The sequence below is a fragment of the Neofelis nebulosa genome, chromosome 7, assembly GCF_028018385.1.
Source record: "Neofelis nebulosa isolate mNeoNeb1 chromosome 7, mNeoNeb1.pri, whole genome shotgun sequence".
Classification (NCBI taxonomy): domain Eukaryota; kingdom Metazoa; phylum Chordata; class Mammalia; order Carnivora; family Felidae; genus Neofelis; species Neofelis nebulosa.
The window spans coordinates 43,048,497-43,068,400 of NC_080788.1; the positions used below are offsets into that span (position 1 = coordinate 43,048,497).

Genomic DNA, 19,904 nt, shown 5'->3' on the forward strand with positions numbered 1-19,904 from the left:
TTAATTTCAAGATTCTGAATGTAACGTTTAACATAACCCTGAGATGTTACACTACCTTCAAGGGAACAAATCAAAACTTCAATGTCTTTGCCAAACTCAATTCACTATGACAAAATTGCGCTATTTATTTATTTTGAGAAAGAGAGTGCAAGCGGGGGAGGAGCAGAGAGCCAGAGGGAGAGAGAGAATCCCGTGCAGGCTCTGCATTGTCAGCACTGTGGAGCCCAACATGGGCCTGGAACTCAAACTGCAAGATCGTGACTGGTGCCCAAGTCAAGAGTCGGACAATATAACTGACCGAGCCACCTAGGTGGCCCTGGGGAAGGCATTTTAGAAAAATTTCTAACAACTCTGTTTTTTCTTTAAGAAACAGAGAAGAAAAGAACAGGGAAATACTGCTCTAGTGCCCCCTTGGTCATTCCAAAAATTAAATTGATTAGACCCTTCCCTACTCCCATTTTTGCTACCAAGCGGTTCGTGGCCAGGATGTCCCTGTTGGCAGTTGCCAGTCTTGGCTGGAGTATGTTCCCGTCTATTGCAGCAGTCCTGCCCGGTGGCCCCTGCATGCCAGCTCTTCCCCACCCCCAGAGTAAACCCCCAGAATCCAAGACTGCGAGAAGCATTTGAGTTGTGTCTTCAGCTCCCAGGCTAGAGGGACCGCCAGGGCCTGCTTCCTCCCTTCCCACCTCAACTGTCCTGGCAGTCAGCGCTCCTTCTCGAACCCTGCACCCTCTGAGCTGCTTCCACTGCGGTGGCCTTTGACCTCCAGTCTCCATGCTTAAAATGGCCTCCCCACCCTCCTACTCATCCGGCTGCCCATCAAGTTCCACCTACTCTGGGGAGACTTCATCAACCACATCTCTCTCTGCACTTCCCATACTATGTTGCAATCATCTATTTTAGTGTATATATTCCCCACTAGACTGTGAGCTCTTAGAGGCAATAATTGTGGCTTCCCCCCTAGTCCTTGCCTCAGCTGGAGCACAGTTGCTAACACACACTAAGTACTGAAATATCTGAATTAACAAATGTATCTTGTATGATTAGTAACTCTAAGACACTGAAAAAAAATTAACTGTAAGACACTACAGTAAGGGGCTTCAAGAGGCTGGAGTACAGCAACGGAGTCAGGATGGGGTCAGGGGTATGAGCGTGTATATGCCTCTGCGCGCATGTGCGTATGTGTGTGGACATACCTGCACAGAAAAAAAAAGGGGGCTGCCTTGTTCTATGATCACTCTCCAACCCTGTACCTCAAAGTCAAGGTCCCAGTTAAAGCCCCCTTTTCCATTCTTAGTCCTAGGGATTGGCTGTTAACTTAGTTTTTTGCCACAGACCTTTCAGTAAACTTCTCTGCTGTTTGACCTGATGTCAATCAGGGAACTACACAGTTGAGTATTCATTCCTTCTTTCCCATCCTGAAAGCAAACAAAGGCTTTATGAGGTTTAGAGATCAGAGAATGGGACGAAAAGATACCCCTCTACAAGCTATCATCCCATCCCTAGCCCCTAAAGCAAATCTGTTTTCTCCCTCACTCCACCTTGGATGCTGGGAGAAAGCACAAAGCAACACAGAAGACCAACAGTGGACCCAGATATACAAGAATAGGCAAATGTTAGCATCAACTATCTAAGCATTTCTTAGAAAGGTGGGGTGAAAAGTCCCCTTAGAAAGGTGGGGTGAAAAGAAGGTACAACCAATCCAGGGGAATATTCATTAGCACTAAAAAGAAATGAGTGATCAAGCCACGAAAAAGACTTGCAAGAATCTTAAACGCATATTACTAAGTGGAAAGCTAATGTGAAAAGACTTCATCCTATGTAATTCCAACCACCGGACACTCCAGAAAAGATGGAACTATGGAAACAGCAAAAAGATCAGTGGTTGCTAGAGACTGGGGAGAGGGAGGGATGAGCAGGCAGAGCACAGACTTTGTAGGGCAGTGAAACTATGCCGTATGATACCGGAATAGTGGGTACATGTCATTATGCATTTGTCAGAGCTCACAGAACGTACAGCACGTGTTCACTGGGCAACAGTGAACCCTAATGTGACGTATGGATTTGGGTGATTATGATGGGCAGCGTAGGTTCCTTGATTCTAACAAATGTACTGGTGAGGAACGCTGGTAGTTGGAGAGGCTGCGTATGTGTGTGGAGAGTGGGGATATGGAAATTCCGCATCCTTTCTGCTCAGTCTTGCGGTGAACTTAGTGCTCTAAAAAATAAAGTCCAGGGGCGCCTGGGTGGCGCAGTCGGTTAAGAGTCCGACTTCAGCCAGGTCACGATCTCGCGGTCCGTGAGTTCGAGCCCCGCGTCAGGCTCTGGGCTGATGGCTCGGAGCCTGAAGCCTGTTTCCGATTCTGTGTCTCCCTCTCTCTCTGACCCTCCCCCGTTCATGCTCTGTCTCTCTCTGTCCCAAAAATAAATAAAAAACGTTGAAAAAAAAAATTAAAAAAAAAATAAAAAATAAAGTCCATGAAAAAAGAAATTAAAATTTAAAAAAAAATTTTTAAAAACAAAGGAAAGTGAGATACTGGTTCTCCATATGCCCCCCCCCCCCTTCTACCAGGCACCAAAGCCAGAGAAAACCCTACAGGGGTCCTCACCACTGGTGGCAAGAGCCCAGGGACAGATCTGGGGTTAGACAAGGGGGGGGGGGGGGTTGGACCTTAATAACATTCTTAGTAACAGTGATAGAGAATCTGGCGTCCACCTATACATCACTTGTAGGTATCAGGAGTAGTGAGGTTGAACATGGTTGCCCATGTAGTGTTGGAACCTGCAAGAATAGGCCCCAAGAGGTGGTATCCTCCGTACTGTTATTCCCAGGGCCACCTCAACCTGTAATTTGAGGGCGATTACTCCCTATTAGCACCTTAAGAACTGCCTCTGTACTAGAACAACTCAACTAAGGGACGCAAAGGGAAAATGTGACTTCCTCCAGAGGTAAGCCATCTGGTTTTCCTCAACAGTGAAAACCCATCAACTCTAATAGAATATCCCAAGGTTACAGCCAGAAGGAGGAGAAGGCATCCTACTTAGGAGACAGGCTCAACTCCCATGAACAAGCAAAACGGCTCATTCCTCCAGCTCTCAAAGCCCGGATGTTTTGGGTGCTGTGAGCCAACATACAACATAAAAGCAACAGCAAGAATCAAGGTGCACTGTGAAATTTCATCAGCCTCCAGGCAACATAAAGGATCACAAATAAGAACATAGGGTCATTTGGAAGGACGGTTTAGCTAATCAAGAACAAATTAGCTACTCAGGTATACACAATGTGAAAATCAGGGACACTTATTTTTTTATAAATAAGAATCTATCATCACTTGGCTCTGATTAGTAGCTATTGTATCCCTCAAACTTCATCTTTCAAAAGCAATTTTGCTGCCCTAACCTCTCTTACTATGTGCACTTGGGTCTTCAGAAATTGTCATCTGATGTATTTTTCAACTAAATCCCTCTTATCTTTTTTCATCTAGCCAATGATTCTTCATATACTCGTTACGGTACATTTCGTTCAAAACCAAAACACCGCCCCACCCCCACCCCCGGCTTCCCCAAGCAAATCGTTTTGTCATTTAAACTTCCTCCTCTTCTCAGAACATATCCAAAACTAATTCTCCTTAGCCATGTCTCCTTCCTGTCCCAGATCTGTCATTCCAAAGGGCCTTGCTTCCCCCTGGAGGTGCCCCTACTCTTGCCGTACTCTCAATTTCCAGGGATCTCGTAGATTTCTCTGTGTAATTTGGCAATTCACTATATCATTTTCTAGTCAGTCCAATACAGGTTCTGTAGGATTCTAGGACTATGAAAGGTAAGGTATACTCCAGAGCTCAGTGCACAGCCTGGTGCTGGGTCACCCAGGGCCAGAGGCATCTTGGTTCCTTTACACTCGTGCTGAGTGAAGAAGGGCAGTGTGGGTCTCCTGGGCCTCACTTCATTCCCATTCAAAAAGCAGAGAGAAGAGCCTCCCTCATAAGCCAACCCAAGGACCACATGGGGTAAACATGCCTGCAATCAACTGACTTCCTTCTCCTTCCCATGTGTGACCTCCTGGCCCTCTAACTGGCATAATATCTCTAAGAACAAGAATTAACACTCAAAGGGCACCTGGCTGTCTCAGTCCAAGCAGCATGTGACTCTTGACCTCAGAGTTTTAAGTTCAAGCCCCACATTGGGTTCAGAGATTACTTAAAAATAAAATCTTTCAGGGGTGCCTGGGTGGCTCAGTTGGTTAGGCATTCGATTTAGGCTCAGGTCATGATATTGCAGTCTGTGAGTTCGAGCCCAGTGTCAGGTTCTGTGCTGACGGCTCAGAGCCTGGACCCTGCTTCGGATTCTGTGTCTTCCTCTCTCTCTGCCCCTCTGCAGCTCACACTCGGCCTCTCTCAAAAAAATAAACAGGGGCACATAGATGCCTCAGTTGGTTAAGTGTCTGACTTCAGCTCAGATCATGATCTTGTGGCCCATGAGCTACAGCTCCAACTCGGGCTCTGTGATGACAGCTCAGAGCCTGGAGCCTGCTTTGGATTCTCTCATATTCTCTCTCTCTCTCTCTCTCTCTCTCTGCACCTCCCCTGCACTTGCTTGCTCGCTCTCTCTCAAAAATAAACGTTAAAAAAATTTTTTAAATAAATAAATAAATAAATAAATAAATAAATAAATAAATGGAAAATGAGAATTCACACCTATCCTTTACCCTTCAGGGCATTTTTACCACTCGGAATTATCATATATGGTTTTAAAATATGTCTTCAAATTAAAGGCCGTTATTTTTGAGGGATAGAATTTCAGAACTTTTCTTTACCACTTCATGTACCATATAAATACTTAAAACTTCCTGCTAAAAAGTTCAATCACCCATGAAATAACAAGAACATTATAATGAATCCCTAAGTATCCAACACTCTGATTCCACAGCTACCAACTCCCAGCCGGGCACTCATCTCACCCAGACCCTTTCCTTCCTGTGTCAATCACCCCCTCACTGGACATTCTTTTGAAGCAAATACCAAATATCATACCATTTCAATTTAATGGTTTTATAAAACTAGTATTTTTAAGCAGAAAATGAATAAAGCTGTTGTCACCTGGAAAAAATGAAAATTAAAACTTATGCCTATCAAAGTTACGGCCACCTCGTTCCCTGTTGCACACAGATGACCTAATACAGATTCAGCAGGCCCGAGTTAGGATTCCTAGCAGCGTGGGAGGTGACTGGGTGACTGAGGGCAGGACACCCAGCCCCTCTCTGCCCAAAGATCTCTGCTCCCAAGGAGGAAACCAGGATGTGAGGGCTCTGAGGCTCCCAAATCATCTGCTGGGGCACAACTAGGACTTTCTACTTGTATGTTTTGCTGTCACTCCTGGCACCGGCTTGGCTAACCAGAGTAACTTAGTCTTTACTTAATTCTTTTTGAAAAAGGATTAATACATATTCCAGTAGCAAAGTCTTCTCTAGAAACCAGTTTCTTCCATATTACCCTTATACTTAAAAAACAAAAAACAAAAAATCCTTCCATTCTTTTCCTTCCCCAGTCTCTCAACATAAGAAGAAATACAAAGTAGAATCCTGCTGGAGTCTCTTGTCTCTGTTCTTACGGAATCAGTAAGAAACCTCATGCTCTGCCTCCACCCTTGGGCAAGATAACCTATAGAACTGACATGCTAAAAGTCACTGATGCAGGTGGCCAGAGGCCTCTGGGGATGGGATGACTCCCCCAAGGGTCCCATGATGTCCCCTATAAGGTAACCGAAATCCTTTAAAAATACTTTTGGGCCGGGGCGCCTGGGTGGCGCAGTCGGTTAAGCGTCCGACTTCAGCCAGGTCACGATCTCGCGGTCCGTGAGTTCGAGCCCCGCGTCGGGCTCTGGGCTGATGGCTCGGAGCCTGGAGCCTGTTTCGGATTCTGTGTCTCCCTCTCTCTCTGCCCCTCCCCCGTTCATGCTCTGTCTCTCTCTGTCCCAAAAATAAATAAAAAATGTTGAAAAAAAAAAAAATACTTTTGGGCCAACTTGTAATTCAAATAGAAAACTATTCAGGGCATTGTCCAAGTCATCTGCCTCACCATGGACTTTGATTCTCTGTATCTGTACTGCCCCTATCATAGCTAGTGGCCACACGCGGCTGGAGAGCGGTTGAAATGTACCTAATGCCTATTGCTGCATGCCATGAATGCCAACTCCATAGATTTTGAAGACTTAGCACAAGTACGTAAAATACTTCATTAATAAGCTTTATATATTTTGAAATGTTAACACTTCCAATGTACTGGATTAAATATTAAATTTAATTTCACCTTTTAAAAATGTGGCTATTCAAGAGTTTAAAATTTTAAGTCTCCTTTCTAGTACAGTGCTTCTCTGGTTTCTAAGTCCTTTTCACGGCATCACAAATATGTTTCATGTTAACCCAGCATAACTAGGGTTATTTGAATACAACCCTAAAACTAAACTTAATTCACTTGGACTTATTTTTAATTATCTTGTATACTTCCCCTAACAGTTCCTGTGAATTCCCATGAAGATCTGAATATTTAAGTGTTCCAGTAAGACCATTACAGCTACCTTGAGCATAAAATACCACATAATCATCCTAGAGACCCCTTCAGATTGAGAATCAAAACATTTAAAAAGCAATTCCAAGTCCCTATTTTTTATCTCATAATCAGAATATGGTAACATTTCTCCTGGCTGTTATGACCTTGGGTATTAGATTTTCACTCTAGGCAGCTGACAAAATATACAAACCCACATATCTACTCTAAGACGGGCTGGAGGGGTACTGGCATTCTCCACAAACCAGGAGGAAAGCCACTCACCTGCTTTCTATTGGTTTCCAGGGCATGCAATCATAAACATCTGATTGAACCGAAGATTGAACACTGATTTTTTTTTTTTTAAAGGAAAAGTCAAACATCATGCCTGACCTCTGACCTGACCTGACCTCCTGACCTGAAGGACAGTGGTCTCTAGGGTGTTTCCCACTATGTTTTCCTTGTGGTCAGCAGAGATCAGAGTAAGTTGGATCTCTCTTCTTTTTTCCATGACTCCATGGAAATAGATGAACTAAGTAAAACTTCCATTATCTAGCCCAGTGGTACCCAAAGGGTGGTCTGCCCACCACCAGTGTGTGGCTGGTCTGTAGTAAGTACAGAAATGAAGAGTAAACATTTGGAAACTTTTATAGCAATTTAACAATTTATGTTGGCTGAATGTAATAAAAAGTGCTTATATTTCATAGGTTTTTCCAAATATTTCATTTTTATTGAGTTTTACTGAAGTAGCCCAGCCCAAAACAACAATTATAAATTGAGTAACTAATCCTTCCTTTCAGAAACACTAAACCAACTCATCAGAATTCCCAATTTTCTAGTCACCTCATTCTACATGTGTAAGAGTAGGGGATAAGGTAACAAACACATGGGGAAAAGGGAGAAAAACTACCACTTAGGAGACATTCAGTGAAACAGAACAATTTCCATGACATAGTTAAGGATGGGGATTTGTAACACGGTCATATTTGTACATTTACCATTACGACGCCCTATTTCTTCTTTACACACACACACTCACACACACACACACACACACACACACGCATATATAATGCTATGGATTATAAATCACGTTGTGCTATAATTCAGTGGTGATGGGTCCCGACTTCAGAAATAACATATACAGGGGCGCCTGGGTGGCGCAGTCGGTTAAGCGTCCGACTTCAGCCAGGTCACGATCTCGCGGTCCGTGAGTTCGAGCCCCGCGTCAGGCTCTGGGCTGATGGCTCGGAGCCTGGAGCCTGTTTCCGATTCTGTGTCTCCCTCTCTCTCTGCCCCTCCCCCGTTCATGCTCTGTCTCTCTCTGTCCAAAAATAAATAAAAAAAAATAAATAAATAAAAAAAAAAAGAAATAACATATACAAACTCAAGTTCATATGTGGAATGATTACACATCAACTAAGCACAAATGTCAAGTGTTCATTACCCACAGATGGAAATTCAAGTGTTTTTTAAAAGCCAAATTGAGGTTAAAAGCTAAACATTTCTAAGTAAGGAGCCAATCAGTAAGCACTGAGGAACAGAAAAATGGAGAGGCAGCCCCTGAAGAAGTCACTATGAGGCCCAGAAGACAGATGGCCCCCAAAGTATCAGGAGGCCAAGCAGCTCAAGTGTGAAATGACTCTCACGCCCGCAGTCACTTCAGTTATATTTGGTCTCAACACTGGCTTCTTAGCCCCAGCTACAGCCAACAGAGGGGATCCTGACAAGGCTGTGTCCCTCTCTCATCCCTCTCACCCGAGGCTGGAGGACCCAAGCAGGGAGTCAGGCAGCGGCTGGCTCTCACCAGTGGTTCCGGAATCTAGCCAGCTACTTCCTCAAAGCCTCAGGGTCCTCATGTGGACAGAGTGCTAACAACAAAGACCTCTCAGGGTGAAGGCAGAGTGGGTTTTGTGAGGAGACTTGCAAATTCCAGCAAGCTGGAGACCGAAGGGAAGAAGAAACCACAGCCCAGAAGAGGAGGGGGGATTCCTGGAGAAACGGGACGTTCCAGGAGGTGGATAGGGGAAGATGTTGCCAACCAAGAGCACTTCTGCCAGCCTGGACAATGGCAGCAACAGAGGAGGGAAGCTGGACAGTTGGCATCTCAGGGACCTGTATTTTCCAGGAGAGATGGGAGGAGCATACCCTATTGAAAAAAAAGGGGGGGGGTGCTGAGGAAGGGGCAGCATAAAGGGACTTAAAGGTGACAAATCTGCATACTTCTGGAGGAACCAGAGCACGTGTGGCCCAGGGGCCCTGCTAAGGGCACCACATGGGAAGAGAGCTGAGCAGAGGCAGTGGTTATCATGTGTGTGATTACCAGTCTCAGATGGGTCCCCACATGTGGCCACGGAACCTTCGTTCTCCCCAGCTCAGGGCGAGAGCATCAGGGAGCTGGAGTCCCTCAGAAGAGGTCTAGCTAAAGGACCAAGTGACAGCAGGGAGACAGGAAGAGCGGGAAGACAAGGAGGAGTTGAGATAGGGAGGTTTCAGTGAGGTCAAAGATCAGGTGAAAGACAGGTCAACAGGGTGTCATTCAGGGTGAGAAGATCAATGGGCACAATTTCTAGACAAACCACACCTCATTCAGGGTGTGATAATGAAAATCGCAAGGTAAGGCCTCAACAGCCAGCCAAAGCTCAGTTTAGGAGCTGGGTGGTTAAAAGTTCACAGACAGGGGCACTCCACCTTGGGTATTTGGGGACATCTTTCCTCAGCTGTAGGATTCTTTTCCACGGCTGTGATTTTGCCCTCGAGGGGGTGGGCTAAACTCTTGGCTGTCCCAGAGAGTAAATCTGTCCAGCACCAAGGCATGGAACCCTGTGCTTCCCCGCGGCTGGGCTCAGCATGGATGCCTTGGAGCCTCAAGCTTTCTGATGCTTCCAGAAGGACGCATCCAAGAAAGACATCCCAAGTGTAACTGGCCTGACACCCATCCCTAGGGAGGTCCTGTGAACCTGAGCCAGAGGGCTGGTGGGAGAAGAATGTCTGATGTACAGTGGAATCTCATAGAGAATAACTAACAGCTTTGAGGGAAAATGAAGAGCCTGGGGAGTGCACACAGCAGCTACCTGGTGAGGCCAGGGCTGGACGTGAGAGAGGCACATGGCTAAGGAACAGCCCCTGGGCGAAGATGGAGAAAGGTGCAGCAGGAGGAGGGGCAGGACACACGAGGAGGGCAAGCGCGAGGTGGCAGCGGGGAGTCGGGTGGCCTGCCAGGGCAGCAGAGGCAGGGGGCCGCGAAAGTAGCCTGGAATGAAGGCATTGGGAAGCAGCATGCCGGGCGCACTTTTGTCCCCAGGAGAATGCGCAGTCATCAGATACTCAGTTTTCAGGTACTTCCAGACCTCTGGCTGGTACCACATAGACTTGGCATGAACAGTCCAGCATAGAGGGGATAAAACGGATTTTGGGGGTCAGAGGGCGCTGTCAGCAGCCCACCTTAGGGCACGCATGTGGGGCCGAGCTTCCAGGCAACAGAAGGCACCATTTCCTTCGAGAAAGAGGCTGTGCCTCGGGTCCAGCTAGAGAACCCAGAAGGAGGAACCTGACTTGTATTCCTTCATAGTGCCAGGCAACAGGTACGGCATCTCCATACATCAATACATGAGACACAGAGAGAATGAAAGGCATTCTGGCACCTGTCCTGCCCTGGAACGTGGTGATTAAATAGAGAGTACAGAGTAGACTAAAAGACTGAAGAGACTCATCAACCAGATGAAATATTTAGTATTAAATATTTTTAGGTTTCATGCTGGTTCATATGTTTTTAGGCATGATAATTACATTTAGGAAAAGAAATTCAACCTTTTAGAGTTGCACATTGAACTATATACACATGCACACACACGGATGAAATGCCATGTTGAGGATTTATCTCAAAATAAGCCAGCGAGGGGAAAACTCCTTCCTCTTTTGTTCTTGATGAAACAAAATGGATCGTGTATGAGCCATGGGAGCTGGGAGATGGGGGCTTGCACTGGTCTTCCTCCTTGTGCAGATGTTTGCAATTTCCTATTAAAGAACAACATGGAGGCAGCATTGTTTTTAACTAATTGTGTTAGTATGATGACATTTCTGCAATGAACTCCTAACGCTCAAAGTATGATGAGAAAGCTTTCAAGGCAGTCCCTTTGACAGTTCCATAGGAATAGAGTATTTCAAGTTTTCCAAAGAAGCAAGACTGCCTGGCTTCAAGTACATGCAGTCACGCTTGACAAGGTCCGGGGACAACATCTGCCCCAGCAGTGTGTCACCGTGACATCAAAATTTGGCACCTTCCCCTCTGAAGCCGTCAGCTAAGTTTGCCTGATTCACAGGCATGATGGGCAAGAGACTCCTGTCAGGCTTTGTTGCCCAGTTGAGAAATCAAGCAATGGAAAGGTGCCAACTATAGGGCCCATCTCTCAAGCACTATCACTGTGACTGGTATCCCCATTTTGAAACCACCAGCAATATGGCAATAATCCAGGGGGGAAACTAGGTAATTCCTGCCCTAAAAGTTAATAGCACATAATGTTTATCTCACTTCTGTGAGACCCACATCATGACCACATTGAGGACAGCTGGGTTGGAAGGTCAATCTCAGGAATTAACAGTCAACAGACCCAACCACCACCATGACCACCCCCCCACACACACCCCCCCCCCTTCTATCACCAAACTCAGGGCATCTTATGTACTACCACTCTGGAGAACATGGTCTTAAACCAGTGGTTTTCAGCCCTGAGTGATTTTGCCCTGGGGAAATGCTAGCATCATTTGGAAAAATTTTGGTTGTCACAAGCAGGGAGGGATGCTACTGGCATCTGATGGTTAGAGACCAAGGACACTGTTGAACACACTCCAACGTACTAAAGAGCCCCATATAAAGAATTATCTGGCCTAAAAACAATGTCAGGAAGTTAAAGTTGACAAGAGCTGACTTAGGCAAGTAGAATTAAGTGTTAAAAGAATATTCAAACTTTTTTCAGAGAGGGAGGGGAGGGGACAAAGAAAAAGACACAAAGAGACAAGGAGAGAAAAAGAATTGACACGGTCTTTTAGAAGTCCTTTAAATATTTCTACCAATATTCTTTAACCAGATGTGATATCTGATACCCTATTCTCCAGTTTAACTCTCTTTTGTCTGCTAACACAAGGGGCCAAACACTTGAGAGACTACAACTGCCAAGACCAATATTTGCTTTTTTCCAACGGCCATGTTTACCCAAGATTATTCTGCTCTTGGTGAACTAGAAACCAACTGGCTGTTGACACACTTGGAAAAGAGCCAAGGAACAGTCTGGCACCCATCCCCAGGAGAGGCAAAGGGGGAGTGTGGTCCAAGAAGACCAATCTGTAAAAACCACCTAACCACTTTGAAATCACTTTGGAAACAACTTCCCATCGACAGGGCAATCCTGTTAACATTTTCACTAGCACTGGAGTCTTGAGAAGAGGAAAGAGAACGGGGAGACCACAGGAAGAAGGAAGACTGGGAAGACGGAAGAAAGAGAACAAGTATCACCAAAGAACTTAGCAGTACTTAGGGCGCCCAGGTGGCTCAGTCACTTATGCTGACAGCTCAGAGCCCGGAGCCTGCTTCGGATTCTGTGTCTCCCTCTCTCTCTGCCCCTCCCCAGTTCACACTCTGTCTCTCTCAAAAAATATACAAACAAGGGCACCTAGATGGCTCGGTTAAGCGTCCAACTTTGGCTCAGGTCATCATCTTGGGGTTCGTGGGTTCAAGCCCCGTGTCAGGCTCTGTGCTGACCACTGAAGTGGTCAGAGCCTGGAGCCTGCTTCTGATTCTGTGTCTCCTTCTCTCTCTGTCCCTCCCCCACTGCCCCTCTGTCTCTCCTTCAAAAATAAAAATTAAAAAAAAAAAAAAAAGAATTTAACAGTACTTTGACCTGAAGAAAGCAGAAAGGAAAACCAATTCACACGTTATTATTATTCTATCAACTGTAGCTTTAAAGCTAAGAGGGAGTATCTTTAGCTTGATTGTTAACTCTGAAATATAAGCCATGACTGACCTCCACAATGACCAGTAATAGCTTCTCATTTGAATTCTACTGTTTGTATTTACATAAGTGGTATGTTTATATAAGGAATTCTGGTATCAGAAATTCAGCTGCACTTAACGCTCACAATTACCAGACTTCTCACCTGCCAAGAGCCATTTCACAGCCCTTTCCCTTTCCCACAAAAATTCAGCTGCAGCTATAAAAACCATCACCAAGTTCACCTGCTTACATAAGACCCGAGGATTTCTGACTGGAGACTCTACCAACGTCACATAGTAACTCCAGATGCTACCCATTCAAGAGAGTCTGGGCACCACAGTGTGTCTGAGCTGGCAATCCTAATATGTTCTCGCAATCCTGGTTTCCAAATGCCTGGGCTAATGTTTCTGCCTCTGGAGGAAACTTTCTCATCTCCTGGCTTCTTCTCAAAAGGAGCTGAGACAATAGACCCGTAGAAAGGTCAGGCCAGAGATGCCCAGCCCCAAGTGTCCATGACACTGAGGTACAGAGGGCAGTGTTACAGCAGACCCTGTGGTCCCCCCCAACAGGACACAGACCCAACCTCTAGCCTATAGGGGTTGAATAGCGGCCCCCAAAAAAGATACGGTCATGTCTTAATCCCTGAAACCTGTGAACGTGACCAGACTTGGGAAAGGTTGCAGATTTACATTCTGATATTGAAGATACCTAGAAGAGATCATCCTGGATTACCCGAGAAGGTCTTAAATCCAAAGAGAAGTGCCCTACTAAGAGCCAGAAGACAAGGAGAAGGTACGTCCATATGAAGACAGGTGTATGTTTGGAGTGAGGTGGCCACAAGAAGTTGGCAGAGGTCAGGAATGATTCTCCACTAGAGCCTTTGGAGAGAGCATGGCTCTGACAATGCCTCAGTTTTGCACTTCTGATCCCTGGAGCAATGGGAAATTAAGCTTCTGCTGTTGTGAATATAACATAGCAAAATACGCCACCCCAAATTATGCTGCTCTGGTACACTCGAGCTGTAGGCAAGTGCAAAACAGTAAATTCAAGGAGAGGTTTTCGGTCACCTTCCCTTATCTACCAAAAAAAAAAAAAAAAAAAAAAATCCTAAAGAAATTCAATTGTGTAAATCCCCTCCCCAGGAGTTTTATCAACCAGGGAAGATGGACTCATCCAGGAGAGGAGACCAGAAGTCAACCCCACAACCAAACTGTAACACAGGATGCCATGTATCCTTCAGAGGGCCCATTCATCTTCCCTAAAAATCATTTAGTCTTTCCTAAGAGGCCTACATCCCCCTCTGTTTTCCCTATTAATATGCTTAAGCCTGAATTCTAAGCTACCTCTTAGGGGTTACTCATTTTTACCCCACGTGTAACTCCCATGTATACACAAGGTATACAGGTTAAAACTTCTGTTTTTCTCTTTTTCATCTTTTATTATAGGCAGTATCAGGTAACAACTCACAAGGGTAAAGGAAAAAGTACCCCCCACACACATAAGCTACCCAGATTGTGGTAACTTGTGAAGGCAACTGTCCCACCCCAGTATCTCAAAATGGCCAGGTCAGAGACACCCCTCCAGGGGCTCCTTCCCACATCCCTGAATTGCTGAGGAAGAGAGCTGGGGACAGGTGTTCAGCCTTTAAGGCCAAGGATCTTTTCCAGAGAACTAGCTCTGGGGCAGTGTGTAGAGAGTGTTGTCTGTCCTAGGGCGGAACATCACCCAAAGCAACAACTCTTCCCCAAGGGTCTCTCAGAACAACCCCAACACCCTGTGGGCTCTCTGTCGTCAACCACTTTTGTTACGTGTACTAAGGGTTTCCCATGGGCCACACATTCTATACTTTCAAAAACGTTAAGAAGTAACCACTTTGTCGGAGTTTTTATTTCATCATTCTCTGCCTTTTCTTTAAATTGCCACCTCTTAGACGGATGGGCCTAAAAACACTTGCTTAGGGTAGCACCTAAGAGGGGGCATGCCCTGATTGGTATGGCTCCTGAGGAAACTGAGGCATAACTGTGGCTTGGGTAGTTTGCCCCAGGTTACGTGGCCAGTCAGTGGAAAAGCCAGTACCATAACCAAGAGCCACCTTTGGGGCCTGTGTCTTCAACCCTGTGCCCACATACTACTCTGCTTCCCTACAGGCCATCAGGTCTGCTCTTCCCCTCCAACACACCGCCTACCACCACCCAGCCCTACCAGGCCTGCCCTGCTTCAGCCCCGCTATAGCAAAAGCCCTGTACGTCACCCCAGCCTCAGTCACTGCCCGGCCCCCTTTCCCTTGGCCCCTATACCTTAAGGAGTTAGACGCTAACTAGGCGTATAAAAGTGCCCCTGCCGTCGCTCGAAGACCTCAATTCAACAGACAACAGTGACATTTGAGCAGTTACATCTAAGAACCATAGGGGACAAAAGAAGAGGGAGTTCCAGAGGTCTTAAACCAAACATGTCATCTGTAGCTACAAACCAGCTCAGACTCTTCTCAGACTTGATGATCCCCTATAAAGGCCAGCAGCATTCAAGCAAGGTCTTGCCACCCTTTGTCAGAAAAACTATCACCCCAGGGGAGGTATTATTATCTGCTAACCACTCTGACTCCTACCTCTTTCTTCTCCGTCCAAATCCTCCCCCTCCCCACCCACAGTCCCACTGAATCTCTGGGACACAAAGGTTTACCACCTTGTCTGCAGGTGCTACCTTTAAGGGGCTTCTTTTGAATAACGTGTCTCAAACATCTTTAAAATGCCAAGTCTCGGGGCGCCTGGGTGGCGCAGTCGGTTAAGCGTCCGACTTCAGCCAGGTCACGATCTCGCGGTCCGTGAGTTCGAGCCCCGCGTCGGGCTCTGGGCTGATGGCTCGGAGCCTGGAGCCTGTTTCCGATTCTGTGTCTCCCTCTCTCTCTGCCCCTCCCCCGTTCATGCTCTGTCTCTCTCTGTCCCAAAAATAAATAAAAAACGTTGAAAAAAAAAATTAAAAAAAAAATTAAATGCCAAGTCTCTTGAACCAATAATGAGTGGCAGAGACCGGTCTTCACAGAATACTCTAAGATGCAAAAATGCTTTCATAGATCAAGATGCTAAATATTCATTCTTTATGCTAGGAGGAACTTGGAAACAACTTAATGATCCAAAAAAGGTGATAAGTTAATGGTGTTTTATTTTCTCGACTGGTTATTATGGCCAGAAAAATGCTGCTTAAGAGAACTTGAGAAACTTCTTACTCCATAATGAGTAGAGCAAACAAAAACTTCTAGCATGATCACAATTACATCAACCCAAGGAATAAACAAACCAACCAATCCCATCAGGGAAAACAGGACAGGAAGTTAGTCAAAATACATTCTTGAGTGGTGGGGCTAAGGGCTTTTCTTTCTCTTTTACGTTTTACCTTTTTCATGTTTTTTTTTTTTTTAATAATGAATATGCATCACAGAGTTGAGAATCAATGAACTTCACATTAAAAATACTACTTCCATGGCTGCTGAGTTTTCCAGAGTGATTAACATAAGGCCCTTCACAAACATGCACTTACTTCCCTCAGCTTCCATGGGTACTTCCCCATCACCCATGCACTCGCCCTTCCGGCCACACTTAATTCCTTCCTGTTCCCAGCATCTGCCTTCCACCCTCCACTCCAGCCCCCTCAATGCTTCTACATGCACTGGGGCATGCTCCCCTTCTACGTGCCATCTTGGAACCCCTCCTGGATTTCGCACCTTACAGGTTTTCTTACAAATTCTACTTCTGGGTGGTTTTCCCTGAGCACGTTAATTTTGTCATGGCTTGTAAGATAATGCATGCCTCCCGTTGATACATCTCTGTTCTCAGAGATGCTTCTAGATCTCCCTTTGTTGCCTGTGCACATAGCCCTAAGGAGTAGAGGTGCATATGGGATCCGCTAACGTGTGCATGTGTACTTGTTAGACAGTGACAGCAATTCCAGAGCGGCTGTCACTGAGTGCTGAAACCCCACAGGTCTGCGTGCTGCGTAATGTCCCAGTTCACACTCAGGGCATGAACTTTCCCCTGACTGGCCTGGGCGAACAAAGTTCACAGACAATTGGAGAAGCATTAACAACATTCATTTGGTATACCAAAGATTTCATTAGTTTAGAATGGAAAGTTACCTAATTTAGAGAATCCTAGGCAACATTTGAAAACATAAGAGCACTTACATAATAAATTGTGCTAGGTGACAGATGATGTGCCTAAAAGAGCTTTTTGAAATACGATCTGTGACACAAAGTTGACATTATTGCCCAATAGAGAGTTTTTAGGGGATCTATGCTAATGGATATTTAAGAGCAACAATTAACATACCACTTCTTAATTAAGTGCTTCTGATGGATGGCTTGGGGGGTGGGGCATTGTCTGGCAGCAGGTGGACTCTTAAATTCCTTACAGTGCCACGTGTTAATCTGAATGAACTTGAACTTATTTCGATTACCCTGATTTTCCCAGGTAGCCCATTTCAATGTTCCATTTGTGTGGGTCTAGGGTTATCTCACATAATGAATCAGTCCACACTAAAACCGCCTCGTAGCTCAAATCTGCAAGCAGTGGAACGTCTGCTATGTGCCTCGGTATTGGCCAGCTTTCAAAGAACAGCAACCTGTATTTCCTACCCACAAGAAGTTTACAACCCAATGCAGAGGACAGGCCAACTCGCTTTTGGTCCCCAGCAGAGCATTGCCAAGTCCTGGGCTTTGCAGTCAGATAGCCCTGCTGTTTTCTGCCTGGGGAGTCGTGCGTTACTTCATATATTTAAGCCTCATTTTCATTTGTAAAATGAGAATGACGACCACAGCCACCTCTTCAGGTCCTTGTGAGGGAAGGGGAGGCGACACACATAAACTCCCAGGTGTAAGTGTTCACTGTGTACCTGGTATGGCTGCTGTTGCTAACGTTGTGAAGACGTAACTAAGAGCACGGTAAACGTTTTACGTGGTAAATGCTTACACGGTAAAGTGTTTGCAGAACTTCCTTATCCCTGTCTATAACCTTGGTAGTTTCTAGATTGACATGAGCATGACCACCACCCACGGGAAAAGGGCAACTCAGCCCTTCCCAGGGAAGATTCTGAGGGTCCCTCCTGTTACCTGTGAGACCAGCCTCTCAACCCCACGTGGAAACCAGAAACCTGGGCCGAGCCCTCCCAGTATACACCTCTCACCGTGTTTACAAAGATTCACCTTATACACGGAAAACCCCAGACAAGGCTCCTGAAGGACCAAGTCTGTCCTCATACAAGTCTTGCCTCATACAAGACCTATGGCTACAGTTTCTGAGCCTCTTAGTCTCCATTCCTCGTCTGTAAAATAGGACGCACGCTGTTTCTAGCCCCAACCTTGGACAATGTTGGGACACGTGCACTCATTTTAAAAGTGAAACCACTACGACTGAGGAGACACACGCTCTTTGTTCTGTTTTTAATTAGAAGCCCCTCAGGGACTCACTGACTGGCTCACCAAGTAGGAATCACACGTGTGGCACTAAGCTAGGCACTGGGAAATGGAGACACGCATAAGGGCAGGGCTCCGCTGTAGAACGAGTCGCCCCATGATGCACGAGGGGAGACCGACAAATGAATGCAATAAAATGGGATGCACAAGGGGTGTCCACCCAAAGTGTTCCACCAGGGGGACAGTGGTCAGGACACTGGTGGGGCACCCTGAAGGAACCACAGAAGGCTTCCCACAGGAGGCCAGGTGGAACGGACTCTGCATGGACAACAAGAAGCGTGGCTAATACACGAGAGGAACCATGCTAACCAGGCATCACGTCCTCCGAGAAGTGGCACGAGGGTGCCGTCAGGGTGGCACACAGGGGCAGGGACCACCACCTGCGTCAAGTGCAGGTCACCGTCTGTTGTGACCATAACGAACCCCAAAGGCAAAAAGGAGAATGACAACCTAGACCCAGAGTCAGGCCACCATCCCAGCCGGGCCTTGCACGAGAATTACTCTGCTCCCAGCATGAAGTTAACCATTAACCAGGTCAGGCCGCAAGACACACGGGTAAGAGCAAACCCAAAGGGTTTAGAGGAAAACAGTTTAAGACGCTAAGCAGACAAGCCTGTAATGGCCACGTAGTTACCTGACACAGAGCCTATACTGGCTCTAGATAAAAATGAAATTAGAACACATAATCAGTTTCAGAGAAGACAACTTCTAACCATCCAGGTGTACCTACCAGGCACCACGTATCAAGAGTTTGAGGAGGAGTAAGACACAGTCCTTAGCCTCTAGGAGGCTGTAAATTAAAAAGAAGAAGCAGTAAAGCCTTCGTCTAAAGGTGGTGAGAGGTATAAAAGGAAACCCAGGCTGCTCTGGGGCACCTAACAGCCTGGGGTTCAGGACAGGAGGCACACGTCAGGGGAGCTTTGTCAAGGCAAAGAGTGTTTCGTTCTGAAGATTGAGAAGCAACAGAAAAGGGGGAAGGGCCACCAGGGAGAACAAGGAGCACAGAGTTCCTGAAGGAACTGGAACCTCACACTTGAGGGAAGTCTCAAGAGGTTCACAAAGGCTGAGCCCAGGGGGTCAGGACTATTCCCGAAGATGGGTCAAGAGTGATGGTCTGAAGGCTGAGGACAGCAGCAGACCTCTAGACACAGTGACACAAAATGGTACCTGCTTTTGCAAGAAAAGACTTTTTATCCCAACATTTTCCTCTACCCGGTATCAAGTGCCTGGCTCATTAGTGCCTGGAAATGTTGGCAATTGTTCCTGGAATGTCAGAGCCCAGTATGTACTTTTTGTTCAGCAATGCGGGAGAAGAGTGGAGAATTTAGCCACAGGACTCCCTAAAGGACTTTAACATAAGGCGAACTCACCTGTAAAATGGTCCCGTGGCAGAGACCCTAATGAGGGCATCCTAATTATTCCACAGGAGGCTCTGGGCACCTCTGGTGAAAGCATTAACTATTAAGGAGAGCATTGAGGAAATGTGGACACACCCGCTGAGGAGGGGCCTCCGTGGGGTGTGTTAAATTCCTTTGAAAACACGGCCCCTGCTATAATTTGTGTAATCACACCAGAGATTGGACTGCTGAACTGCTTCCCATTTATTACAATATCGCACTCCTGCCCAGGAAACCCCACCCAAGCTTTTGTTTGGAATTCTTTTCCTTGATTAGGTGTAAGCCCTATTATTCCCGCCACTCAAAAATAACACATGGGGCTGATGCAGCGTGGGGCACAGTAAGAAATGGTTCTGGGAATCAGGCTGGTGAGCTCTTCTCTGCTCTCATTTTTGAATGAAGATTTCTTTTTCACTTCTGGCTCTGTAGACGAGGGGAAAGCAGGGACATTTTGTACAAAATGGAAAAGCAAATACTATTTACTCTCTGGAAAGAACCCCCGTGGCGGGGA

At 46.1% G+C, this 19,904-nt stretch overlaps 1 protein-coding gene across 8 annotated transcripts in view; it reads right to left on the reverse strand.

The window, feature by feature from the left end:
• Positions 1 to 19,904, reverse strand: part of TLN2 (talin 2) — a 441,711-nt gene that overhangs the window by 267,512 nt on the left and 154,295 nt on the right. For 2 of the 8 annotated variants that reach the window (XM_058737524.1, XM_058737525.1), the window contains exon 1: positions 19,367 to 19,441. The exons of the other annotated variants lie outside the window; for them this stretch is intronic. The gene's annotated coding sequence lies outside the window, so the exon portion shown is untranslated. Of the gene's footprint in view, positions 1 to 19,366; positions 19,442 to 19,904 lie in introns of those variants that run through there. 8 annotated transcript variants of the gene reach the window in all.